General features: G+C 33.1%; 1 long non-coding RNA gene across 1 annotated transcript in view; it reads right to left on the reverse strand.

Annotated features, from left to right (window-relative positions):
* LOC144365880 (uncharacterized) overlaps positions 1-11,138 on the reverse strand; it is an 84,355-nt gene extending 73,217 nt beyond the window's left edge. The window contains exon 1 of the long non-coding RNA XR_013424610.1: positions 11,027-11,138. This is a non-coding gene — a long non-coding RNA (uncharacterized LOC144365880). The remainder of the gene's footprint in view (positions 1-11,026) is intronic.
* Between the last annotated feature and the right edge of the window lie 921 nt (positions 11,139-12,059).

Raw genomic sequence — 12,059 nt, forward strand, 5'->3', positions numbered from 1 at the left:
ATACAACATGTAATGATAAAATCAGGATGTTAGTGTTTGTCTCCTTAAACACTTATCATTTCTTTTTGTTGTAAACCTTCAGATTACATTTGATTTATTTCCCACTGTGTCTTCATCTCACTGTATGGTACAGGGCAATTATTCAATAAGTATATGAGAACTGAATGAAGGCATTTCTGTTATCATCTTCCAATAATGCATATACAACTACAGTTTTCTCATGGGGATATTTCTTTTCTTAAAAGAATTTTGTGTAGGATTCTGGTAATAGAAGAAAGAATTCTAGAAAGAGAAATATCAGGGATATCAAAAACAAGAGAAATGGAAAAGTACACAGCATTTAAAGAGGGTTAAAGAGGAGGGAGGACAAGAGATTGGTGCTGCTGCAACTCCACATACTTTCAAGCAACCCAAGAGGAAAATTTTAAGGCTCAGAGAGTTTCATTAAATTGCCTAAGAGCACACACCCATTTCGTGGTTTAAAGAGCATTAATCCTCCAGCCCTCCAGCATCCACAGCAATGGACTTGCAATTTTTCATCATATACATATATGGGCTAAAATAAATGTATTTATGCTCATATGTAATTCCACAAAAATGAACCACATAATTGATCTTCAGATGACTGTGGTTAACTAAATGACATGAACCTTTTTTTACGTCATTTTATATGAAGCTTGTTGTTCAAAGAGTGGTTTTAAGACTAATCTTTTTCTGAAGCTTTTCCAGGGTCTAAAAGACTTTGGGGAAAAGGCACAATATATAAACTCAGCGATAAGTGAATCAATAAATCAACAAAGTCAGGATGTACTCCTGCTGAAATGATAGATTAAAGCAGAAACCAGTTATTAGAAATCACAGACCTTACTTAAGCAATGGGAAGTTTGGACAAGTTCTCATGGGTTCAGTGTCCATTTTCTACCCAGAACCATGCTAACAATGCACCCTGCCTTAGCCACAAGCATTCATATTACACATAAGGGTCTCCCTGCCCTCTCCCACCAGTAACACTGTAGAAGGGCTGGCTAAGTGAAATCACATGTGCTTACACAAGCCTTCTTTCAACAAAAATGTGACTTAGTGTTTTGTATTTGAAAAGTAATTTCCAGGCTCTCAAAAATGTTTCAAAATTTTAAACCAGTTCTCAATGCATAGCAAAAAAAAAATAATAATTATTATCATCAAGTTTGAGAAACAGCATTAAAATTATTAAAAAGGAGAATTTTTAAAATTAAATTTACTTTAAACTGATACATAAAAATATAAAAGTGGTGCATATTAATGTCATAACATAATATTTCCACACATGTATGTATTGTGATGTTTAAATCAGGTTAAACATATTTATTTTCTCTAACTTTTATCATTTCTTTATAATTAAAAAATTTTATAAATAAATCATTTCTTCTAGTTTTTTTAAATGAATAGTACATTACGGTTGATCACAGTCACCCTACAATGCAATAGCACATCTGGCTTGATGATTCTATATAACTACAACTTAATACCCATTGATCAACCTTTCTCCTTCCATCCCTCCCCTGCTCTTCCTGGCTTCAGGTAACCACCAGTCCACCCCCAGCTTCCACATATGGGTGGTATCATGAAATGCTTATCTTTCTCTGCCTGACTTATTTCACTTAACATAATGATTTCTGGTTCCATCCGTGTTACCACAAATGGCAGAATTTCATTCTTTTATTCAACTGAATAGTTTTCCATTGTGTATTTGTGCCACATTTTTTCATCTATTCATCAGTTGATGGACACTTAGGTTATTTCCACTTCTTGACTATTGTGAAATTGGCAGCAATGAACATGGAAATGGAACTGCCAATGTCTCTTCAACATACAGATTTCATTTCCTTTAGATATATACTCAGGAATGAAATTACTGGATTATGTGTTAGTTCTATTTTTAATTTTCTGAGGAAAGTCCATATAGTTTTTCATAATGGCTGTACTAATTTTCATTCCAACAGCAAGCAAACATACAAAGGAAATATTTTTAAATCTATCTGTAACTCATGAAAATTGCAAGTTTTTAAATCTTGCAATTCTCAATTTATCATGTTAAACATGACATTAAATTATATTTGCAATAGAATTTTATTATAGTATTGGTTTTCTCTTTGAATGAGATTCCTTAAAATACTGTCAGTGCTTATACTATTGTCTCTTACAGCTTTAAATTGATGTGATTATTAATTAAATAATCTCAAAAAATAAAAGAAAATATACATGTAAGTTTTGAGTAGAAAGTAAAAACTGGAAGGGAACTTAGAGGTCACTTGGTATGGCAGCCCTTTAGCTCCTGGTTCAATCTTCCCCTTTTTTTGGCAAAGTAGAAAGACATGGATCATAAAGTTAAGTACCTAGACTCAAATACTGCCACAAATCAGCCATGTAACTTATGACTATTTGTTCTTTCTGAATCTTTGCTTCTTGTCTATAAAAATAAATAGTATCTAATTTATAAAACTGAGATAATATGGAAGACTACATAAAACTGAGCATTAAATCAGATAATCAATAAGTAATTGTTACTATTTCAATTCCAACTCTAAATTATATCTAAAATAACTTTGTATGTATGGTCTTGTCTTCCATTTTTCCTACCTTTTCCCCTAAATACCTCTAATCTCCTGCTTAATCTTTTCTTCCTACAGTCATCATCCTGCTATGTTATTTTACTTGAGGTTATTATTTCAATAAAAATGTTCCCCATTTTCACTGACACAAGAAAAAGAATAATAAAATTGGTCAACTACAATAAATTTCTCTGTTACTGATTAGCTCTCCTAGATTTAAATACATTATAATAATGTCTTTTCATGCAAACATGACTCTGCTTGTAGTAGTATTTATGTGCATATGTAGCTATGAAGATCAAGGAGCAAATTGTAATCCTTTTCTCAATTATATCTTTTAGAAACCAGCCTGTTTTTAAATTAAAAAAAAAAAACCACTGAAATCATTTACTACTTTAGGACACCAAAAACATGTTTTGAATCACTGGGGTGAGATTCAAGTATGTGAGACTGTGGTTGTTTTGTGTGAATTGTTTTCTTGTTTTAACACTCCTCTCTCTATTGAGGTTTTTTTTTTTTAATTCAAATCAAAGTAAGATTCAGATGTAGAAGCAGAACACATTTTTGGATTTATTTTGCTTTGATCTGATTTTTTGTTGTGTTGTTTTTAAATGCATTTGGGATCATGAGAAAAGAGATAAGATGCTTTCAATTCTGTTTCTCTTCTAACAGCTCAGACCTGTTAGGAAAAAATTTTAGAAGAAATGATTTGTCAACAGAGCAAACTGCATATCCAAAGAGTTGCACAGAGCAGTTTCTCCAGAAAAGCTGGATCTTGGGAAAGGTTCATTTATAGGAAGCTCTGAATTAAAAAAAAAAGGAATTTCTCAACTTCAAGCGATAAGGAAAATAGAGACATTGCCCTTGATTTTTAGTTGAATACTTGCTACCACAAACACATTTTTGCACGTACAGCAGTTCTTCCTACTCTTTGGGAAATATTCGCCTTTAAGGTCAGGCTCTATATTGATTACAGTGAAAGAAAGCAATTGTATTCACTGCCAAGATAAAAGGACTCATCCTCTACCAAATGGGAGACCTTTTTTAACAGAAGTACAGCAGACTGTAATTGACTCCGAGGTTGGTGATTGCAAATCTAGGGATGTCTGGGGAGAGCTGAAAGGGAGAAGAGAACATGCACAGATCTGTGCACCTCTGCTCAACTCCTCTCTTATTTTGTTGTGGGGTTGGGCCAAAAAAGAAAGGAAGGAAGGAAGGAAGGAAAGAAGGAAGGAAGGAAGGAAGGAAGGAAGGAAGGAAGGAAGGAAGGAAGGAAGGAAGGAAGGAAGGAAGGAAAATGTAGAAATCATGTGGGAAAATTAGATAACAGACATTCTCAAAAGATTTTTGGACCTTTTTTAACAAAGATTTTATATAATACTTCAAGCTTCTGAACTATTATATATCAATTATTTTCATACATGAATAATACCTATAGAATAGTGAATATAATTTCAAAAATCAAATACAATTTTAACCAAATAATTCACAATCATCCTATTATATGTCATGATTGACTAGTTTTAGTCCACCCATTGGTTGGGTATTCATAATGTTCTTTACCATCAATATCCTGGTTAGTCAAGAATCACTCTTGCTTCTGTTTAAAAAAATAATAATTACTTGAGCTAGGATTGTAGCTCAGTGGTAGAGAACTTGCCTAGCCCTGATGAGGCACTGGGTTCGATCCTCAGCATGCGCATAAATAAATAAATAAAATAAAGGTCCATTGATAACAAAAAATAGAAAAATAAATAAAAATAATAATTACTTTAAATAGTCTTGTTTTTTTTAATTATGCACTGGATTTCTTAAGTAGGACACAAAATATTTCTTAAAATGGCCCTGCTTATTTTTAAGCCATGGGTTTTGTTTCATTTTGTTTTAGAGCAGGAACCTTTAGTGTTCAACAAGAAAGGTGACAGATTATAATCCTCTTCTTGCTTTAGTTTTTCACACAGCTAACCTAATCTTTATGAAACTTTCTGGATGTGCCAAACATTAAATTAGGGTGTAGAGTTAAATTAAGCTTAAGTGTCTCTGTAATTCCTCTAAAACTCAATATGATAATGTGCACATACATCCCAGTTTGATTTTTAAAGTCCAGGTTTATGCACATATCTTGGCATAATTAATAATAGTATCCCCTTGTCATTCCCCAAAGTTCCAAATAGCGTTAACACTTCAGTGATCTAAAGGACAGTGACACCAAAGTTTTCAAGAGCATGTCTTTGATGTTAAGAGGGGAAATGCTCCTGCCAGGAACCTCCTTGTGATTTTGTTCAAAAGGTATCTTCAATCTCTCCAGCTAAGATGTTGAATCTGAGAACCAAAACAGATTGCACGAGATGCCTTGACATGCACATGAACTTTCCTAGCACATATGCAATTATTTTGCCACTCAGCTTAGCTACAGATATAGCATGAGCTCCCGTCGGGGGGCTGATCATGGCATGTTTCACATCCTGCTTTGTGACAGAATTCTGTCTAGACTGCTATGGAGTTAAGAGATAGGTGATTCAAACTACTAAATTCTTAGAAAAGAAGTAGTCTTGTGATGCTACATAATAACTATTGGTCTGCACCGCAAATACATCAGAAGTTGGCTTTTCCTCCCAAAATGACATATTATGACATGGCAGAATAAATAAGAGAAATGGAATTACATGTAATTATGTTCTGTCATATTAAGTCATATGATAAATGTAAAAAGAGTTTTTTATTGAGGATTCTTTTAGTGGTATGAGCTTTGGCTTCAGTGGAAAACATTCCCCCCCCCCTAATTTCTGGCAAGTCAAAGTGGAAATTTCAGTTGTTATGGACAATTTAACAACTTTGAACAATTTTTCAGACAAATAGACTACATATGAAACATACAAAACATCTAAAATTCAAAAATTCTCCATTCTGTTTTACACTAAATATGGCAACTCACAAACTAGACTCTACTTGCTCCCACTTACATAAATTTTTGCCAATAATTTAAGAACTTAGAAAGATGTAGCTCTTCTTTTTTTAGGTTAATATTTATTATGTTAGTGAGAAATGACTACCCTAGAGAATAAAAAAGGGAAATACATAAAATAGAGAAATATTGCAATCTTGGGAAATAATATACAAAATTGATGTATGATTTCTTTTTAAAAGATCATAACCTTTGAAGTTCATTATTTATTTGAGAAGTTCTCAGAGTTAGTGAAATAATATTATCAGAACATATAACATGAGCAGTAACCTATTTTCACAATAAGAAGTAAGAAGTCAGGGCTGGCATTGAGGTCACAATTGATGGGCCCAGTCACACAACAGTCAACATTTCAAAATTGCAATGTATACACAGGTTGCATATCTATGACTACATTCAAAATTTACAATTGAAAGATCATTATTCAAGAGGATGTGGTGGTAATTATGCAAACTATCAACAATGTAGCAGAATACCTACCAAAATAAACAAATAAATCATAATACGCACTGAGTTGGAACTTTTAATCCAGGGAATGTAGATATCAAAAAAATATGTTTTGTAACCATTCTATTATATCAGGTTAGATTAGGCTGCTATAGTGAATAATCCCAAACTTGTAGTAGATTAAAATAACAAAAGTTTCTTTCTTTCCATGCCCAGTTATAGATTGGAGGGGAGGCTCTGAACATCATGGTCATTCAGGGAATCTGTTGAATGACTGTTGGCCACCATCTCAAAGGTTACAAGTCCTCACATCACAAGAAAAAAGAAAGGTATATGGTCTATGTCAGACCAGATGTGACACAGGTCACTTTTGCTCCCAACTCCACTGGCTAGATTTTATCATAGGACTTCACCAAAGTGAAATGGGATATTTTATAATTGTATACTTTTATACTACATTATTGTAGTTTTAGTTTACATTTTGCTAATGACCAAGATTTCAAACACATTTTCCAATAAGCTTAGTGGCCATTTGATAAGTCTCTCTTGATGAATTATTCAAAAAATTTCCCATTTTTGTTGTAGTTTTATTACTATGATGTATTATTTCATTAAACATTTTGGAAAGAAGTTCTTTGTCAGTTACATATTTTTTAAATACTTTCTACTGATCTAATTTGTCTTTTTATTTTCTTAAGTGTACTTTGATGAGAGGATGCTTTTAATTTTGAAGAAATACAATTAATCATCTTAACATTATCTTTATTATTCTATATATAATCTCTGTTTTGGTCAGCTTTTTTTGCTGCTATGATGAAAAGACCTGACGATAACAATTTTAGTGAAGGAAAAGTTTATTTGGGGGCTCATAGTTTCAGAAGTCTCAGTCCATAAACCGCCAGCTTCATTACTTAAAACACTAGGTGAAGCTGAACAGCTTGGGGGAAGATTATGCAAGAGGGAAATGGCTCACATGGTGATCAGGAAGCAGAGAGAGACTCCACTTACCAGATACAAAATATATACCCCAACACATATACATCCCAGGGACCCACCTCTCAGCCACACCCTACCCACCCTCAGTTGTAACTCATCAGTTAATCCTACCAGGGGATTAATTGACTTATTAGGTTAAGGCTCTCCTAACCCAATCATTTCTCCTCTGATAGTTCTTGTATTGTGTCACATATGAGTTTTAGGGAGACACCACACATCCAAACCATAATAATCTCTAATAATTATTAACCAAACTCAAATTTCAAAAAGTAATCTCCAATGTTTTCTTCTAAAAATTTCACAGGTGTGGATTTTATACGAATGAATGGTATACCATCCATTCCCCAATTGCTTTAGCACTTTTATCAACCATTGACTGACTATATATGTGTGCATCTATTTTCAGACTATTTTTCATTAACCTATTGGTCTATCATTATGTCAATACCTGATTCTCTCAAACAATGGCTCTTTATTGAATATATACATGAGGCAGTTTAAATCCTCCACCTTCATTATTTCTAAAAATTATTGAATTTTATAATGAGATTCTTAATTTGTATAAAAATCTCTATTGCTACTATGACTGGTATTACATGGAACTAACAGAGTAAATTGGAAAAAATTAACAAATTAAGTCTTCTAACCTGTGAATAGAGTACAAATGACTCTGTCTTTCAGCATCATTTTGTGGATTTTAGTACAGAAGACTATGTATATTTTATCAAATTTATACCAAAATATTTTAAGATTTTATAATCATTTAAATGTAAAAATTTTGTTATAATTTTGTTCTATTTATACCTAGTAAATAGAGTTTTTTGAGGGGAGGGGGGCACTGGGTATTAAATCCAGAAGCATTTAACCACTGAGCCACATCCTTAGTCCCTTTTTGTATTTTATTAGAGACAGGGTCTTGTTGAGTTACTTAGGGCCTCACTAAGTTGCTGAGGCTAGCTTTAAACTTGAAATCCTCCTGCTTCAGTTTTCCAAATCACTGAGATTATAGGTGTGCACCATGGCACCTGGCTCATAATTTTTTATTTTTATAAATCAATTTGTATCTATGAAATTACTAAACTCACCATTATTTCTTACAACTGCTTTGAAACTTCTTAAAAATAAGTACAAAGATAATCATGTCCTCCACAAATACTGATAATTTACATCTTCAGTTACAATCTTTTGGCTTTCTAATTTCTTCTTCTTGCCTTATTGTAATGAATGGAACCTCTAGGATGAGGTTGAATGGAAGTGGTAAGCATGAATAATCTTGCTTCATTTTTCATCCTAGGATAAAACAGAGTTTTCTACCATTAAATATAATGCTAGTTATAGTCTTTGTTCCATAGATACTCTTTATTGGACTGACAAAGCTCTTGTCTCATAATTGCTGAAAGTTTTATAATTAATGAGTGTTGAGTTTTGCAAATACTTGTTTTATTAACATAATCACATGGTGCTTCTCCTTACTTCTGGCAGCATGATTAATTACACTGGTTTTTAAATGTTAAATCAAACTTAAGTGTCCATGGATAAGTCTTACTTAGTCATGATGCAATATTCTTTTGTTTGCTAATATTTTATTAATGATTTTTACATCTATGTTCTTTTTTAATATTTTTTTAGTTGTTGATGGATACTATACCTTTATTATTTATTTATTTATTTTTATGTGGTGCTGAGGATCAAACCCAGTGCCTCACATATGCAAGGCAAGTGCTCTACCACTGAGCCATAATCCCAACCCCTGCATCTATGTTCTTTAGGAACAGTAGATAGCAATTTTCCAGAGTGTGGTATTTCTTTATATTTTGATGTCAGAGTTATGTTAACCCCCAAAACAAATAGCAAAGTGATTCTCTTTTATGAAAGAGCTATATAAGATTGGTATATAGCACTTGGTACAATCTGTGTATATAGAACTTGATACAATCTTGGTACATCTAGCGTGAGGTTTTCTTTGTGGGAGGTTGTAATAACAAATAGGGCTAGTAAGATTTCTTATGCCAGTTTGGGTATTCATGCTTTTTTAAGGAATTTGTTCATTTCTTCTATACTACTGTGTTTCTTGATATAAATTTGCTTATAATTTTCCCTTTTCATCTTTTAAAAGTCTGCAGGATCCCTTCATTCTTGATATTGATACTTAAATAATCTCTCGGTTTTGCTTTTATTTTTTAACTCAATCTTGTTAAGCATTTATCAGTTTTATTTTCTATATGGATCACATTTTCCTGTTTCTTCATATATTAACTAATTTTGATTTTATACTGGTCAAAACTAATTATGTTCTTTGAATATTCTAGATTCTGTATCTTTCTCAGTTATTAGAGAACAGCAAAATAGTTTTAAATTTATCTTGATTTTCCAACAAAAACTGTACTTCAAGGTAACCAAATAAGCCAATTGGAACTATTCATCTATTTTCCAGAAGAATGCCAAAAAGTAAATATCATATGATAGAAAATATTACTTCATCTATAAGCATTTATGTAGTGACAAAATAATCCCAACAGACTATTTTCATGATTCAGTGAGAAAACATGTCTGTACAGAGGGGTATCCAGTTTTATCATCCTAATCCACTGGTCAGACTGAGCGTCACTAATTGTAGTGCAACCAGATAAAATGTGTCTCCTAATAATGCAATATAAAGGAAACAATGTATTTATCAGGAAATGCAGATGATTTTCCATAATAAAGCATCAGATAAACAAAGAAAGTAAGATATTTCATAAGACAAGTGGCACAGTCTCTTCGGCAAGTCAAGGATATGATAAAAAATACTGTTTGGGTTAACAGACACTTCTGTCGTACATTTTGTTCTTTTCCCTTTTCTATCCCTGAGGGCACTCTATCCCTGAGCTACATCCCCAGGCTTTCTTTAATTCTTTTTTTCCTTTGAGTCAGGGTCTCACTAAATTGCCCAGTCTGACATGAACTTGGGATCGTCCTGCCTCAACCTCCCTAGTTGCTGGGATTACACGTTGAGTCACCACACAACAGATAACAGATACTTAACCAACATGATGACAATATTCAATGTGTAGACCCAGATTGGATTCTGGGTTTCAGCAAACCAGTTATATAGAGAATATTTAGAGATAGTTGGATTATATTAAATAGTTACTGATCAGGAGATTAAATAAAATTTGATATAAAAATATATTTTAACTAACAATTTTAACTAGAAAAAAAGGCAATTTGCAAAATAGTATGCATAATAGGATTTTTTGTAAAACACACATTGATTATAATACATTGATCATTGTACTTATCTCTCATTTCTTTTTTGGCTATAGGAAATTTAGAGACTAATTCCCAGTCACCTCTAGCCACTCTTTCTGGACATAGATACTGACAATGGTTTATTTAAAGTGTTTGTTTTTTTGAGTTGTGTTTAAAATCTTTTACAATATGAACTGGGATGTTGACTAATCAGGACTGACAAAAGAAAAAAATCTAATAAATATTCTAGTTAAATCCCTGTAACCCCATAGCCTCAGTCCTCTTCTGGACCCAATCTGGTCGTAAGAAAGTTGCTTCCTTAAACTACATCTTATCCATTCCCTGTAAGAATATCTTTATGAATGCATTGTAAAATGATTCTTTAAATGTCCATTGAGAGTAGATATTGTGGAAATAGCCCTATGATGACATTTTCTGCATCATCAGTAAAGCTGCTATTGAAGACACTGCTCGTTAGTTCTTCAGGGACACAGTCAGAGAATTCAATGTTCTTCCTTCATTGCTGCCTAGGGAACCTCTTTGAGAATCTACTTCAGAAAAAAAAATAGTTTTCAACAACTAGAAACTGCTTTTTCTTGCCAAGAATCGTAATACATATATCACCAAAATTGGATCTAAAGATAAGTGCTTCAGTCCAGCTTCACAAGTCTCAATCTAAACATTCCCTATTTATCATCCGTTTTCAGTGTTGCCACAGAGCTGTTTTGGCAGCCCAAAAGCATGATCTGCGAATCGAACTAAATTTTTTAAAGAGCTAATATGTGGAAAGTCTTACCTTTGCAGTAAATGCAGCCTTCAAATGATCATCACACAATGAAACCATAGTACTAAGAGAAATGGTGAATACAACAAAAACTGATTTATAAACCCTTAAGCTGGAACTTGGAAGCTGAATGTTACAGTTGGGTAAATAATGGAGAATGAGGTAATAAAGTTTCTTATCCAGCCAGCAAAAAATTAATAAAGCTATTCATGCAAAAATATCTTTGAAAATTTTTTTCTCATCAAGTGGAAAAAGACAAAATATAAATAGAATAGGCCATTTAATAAACCATTAGAATATGCTGCCAAATAAACTTCTTCTGTAATCACTATTTAAGTTAAACTAATGATGAAGGGCCCACTGGGGATAGGAGGACATGAATCTGAATGTGGGCTCTGTCATTTACTAGTTCTGTGACCTTGAGAAAATGACTTAGCCTCATTTAGTCCAGTTTCTGCATCTGATATTTGAACTTAATCATACTTCTACCTGGTAGAGTTGATGTGGTGCTTGAATGACAGAATGTATGAAAATTGTTCAGTCCAGTAGCTAGATGTCATATGTGCTTAACAACGAGACTTTAAAGTAGCTGTAGTAATCACTAAAAGATTTTCAAGAAGCCAGGTGCGGTGACACACACCTGTAATCCCAGCAGCTCAGGATGCTGAGACAGGAGGATCACAAGTTCAAAGCCAGCCTCAGCAATGGCAAAGTGCTAAGCAACTCAGTGGGTGTGGCTGAGTGGTTGAGTGCTCCTGAGTTCAATCCTTGGTAGCTGAAACAAAAACAAAAAAGATTATCAAGAAATTCCAGGGTATTTATTTTCGTTTTGAACCAAAAACATCCCTCCAATAACTATTCTGTAATAGAACATGTATTTATATTTGAAGTCAGTCTGAAAGCAAGCAAAACTAGTCATTAAAGCATAGGTCACCAGAACTGAATTTTTTTAACTAAGGATTGAACCTAGGGGTGCTCAACCACTGAGCCATATCCCCATCCCTTTTCTATTTTTTTTAGGATCTCACCATGTTGCTGAGGCTGG

The sequence above is a fragment of the Ictidomys tridecemlineatus genome, chromosome 8 (assembly GCF_052094955.1).
Source record: "Ictidomys tridecemlineatus isolate mIctTri1 chromosome 8, mIctTri1.hap1, whole genome shotgun sequence".
Lineage (NCBI taxonomy): Eukaryota > Metazoa > Chordata > Mammalia > Rodentia > Sciuridae > Ictidomys > Ictidomys tridecemlineatus.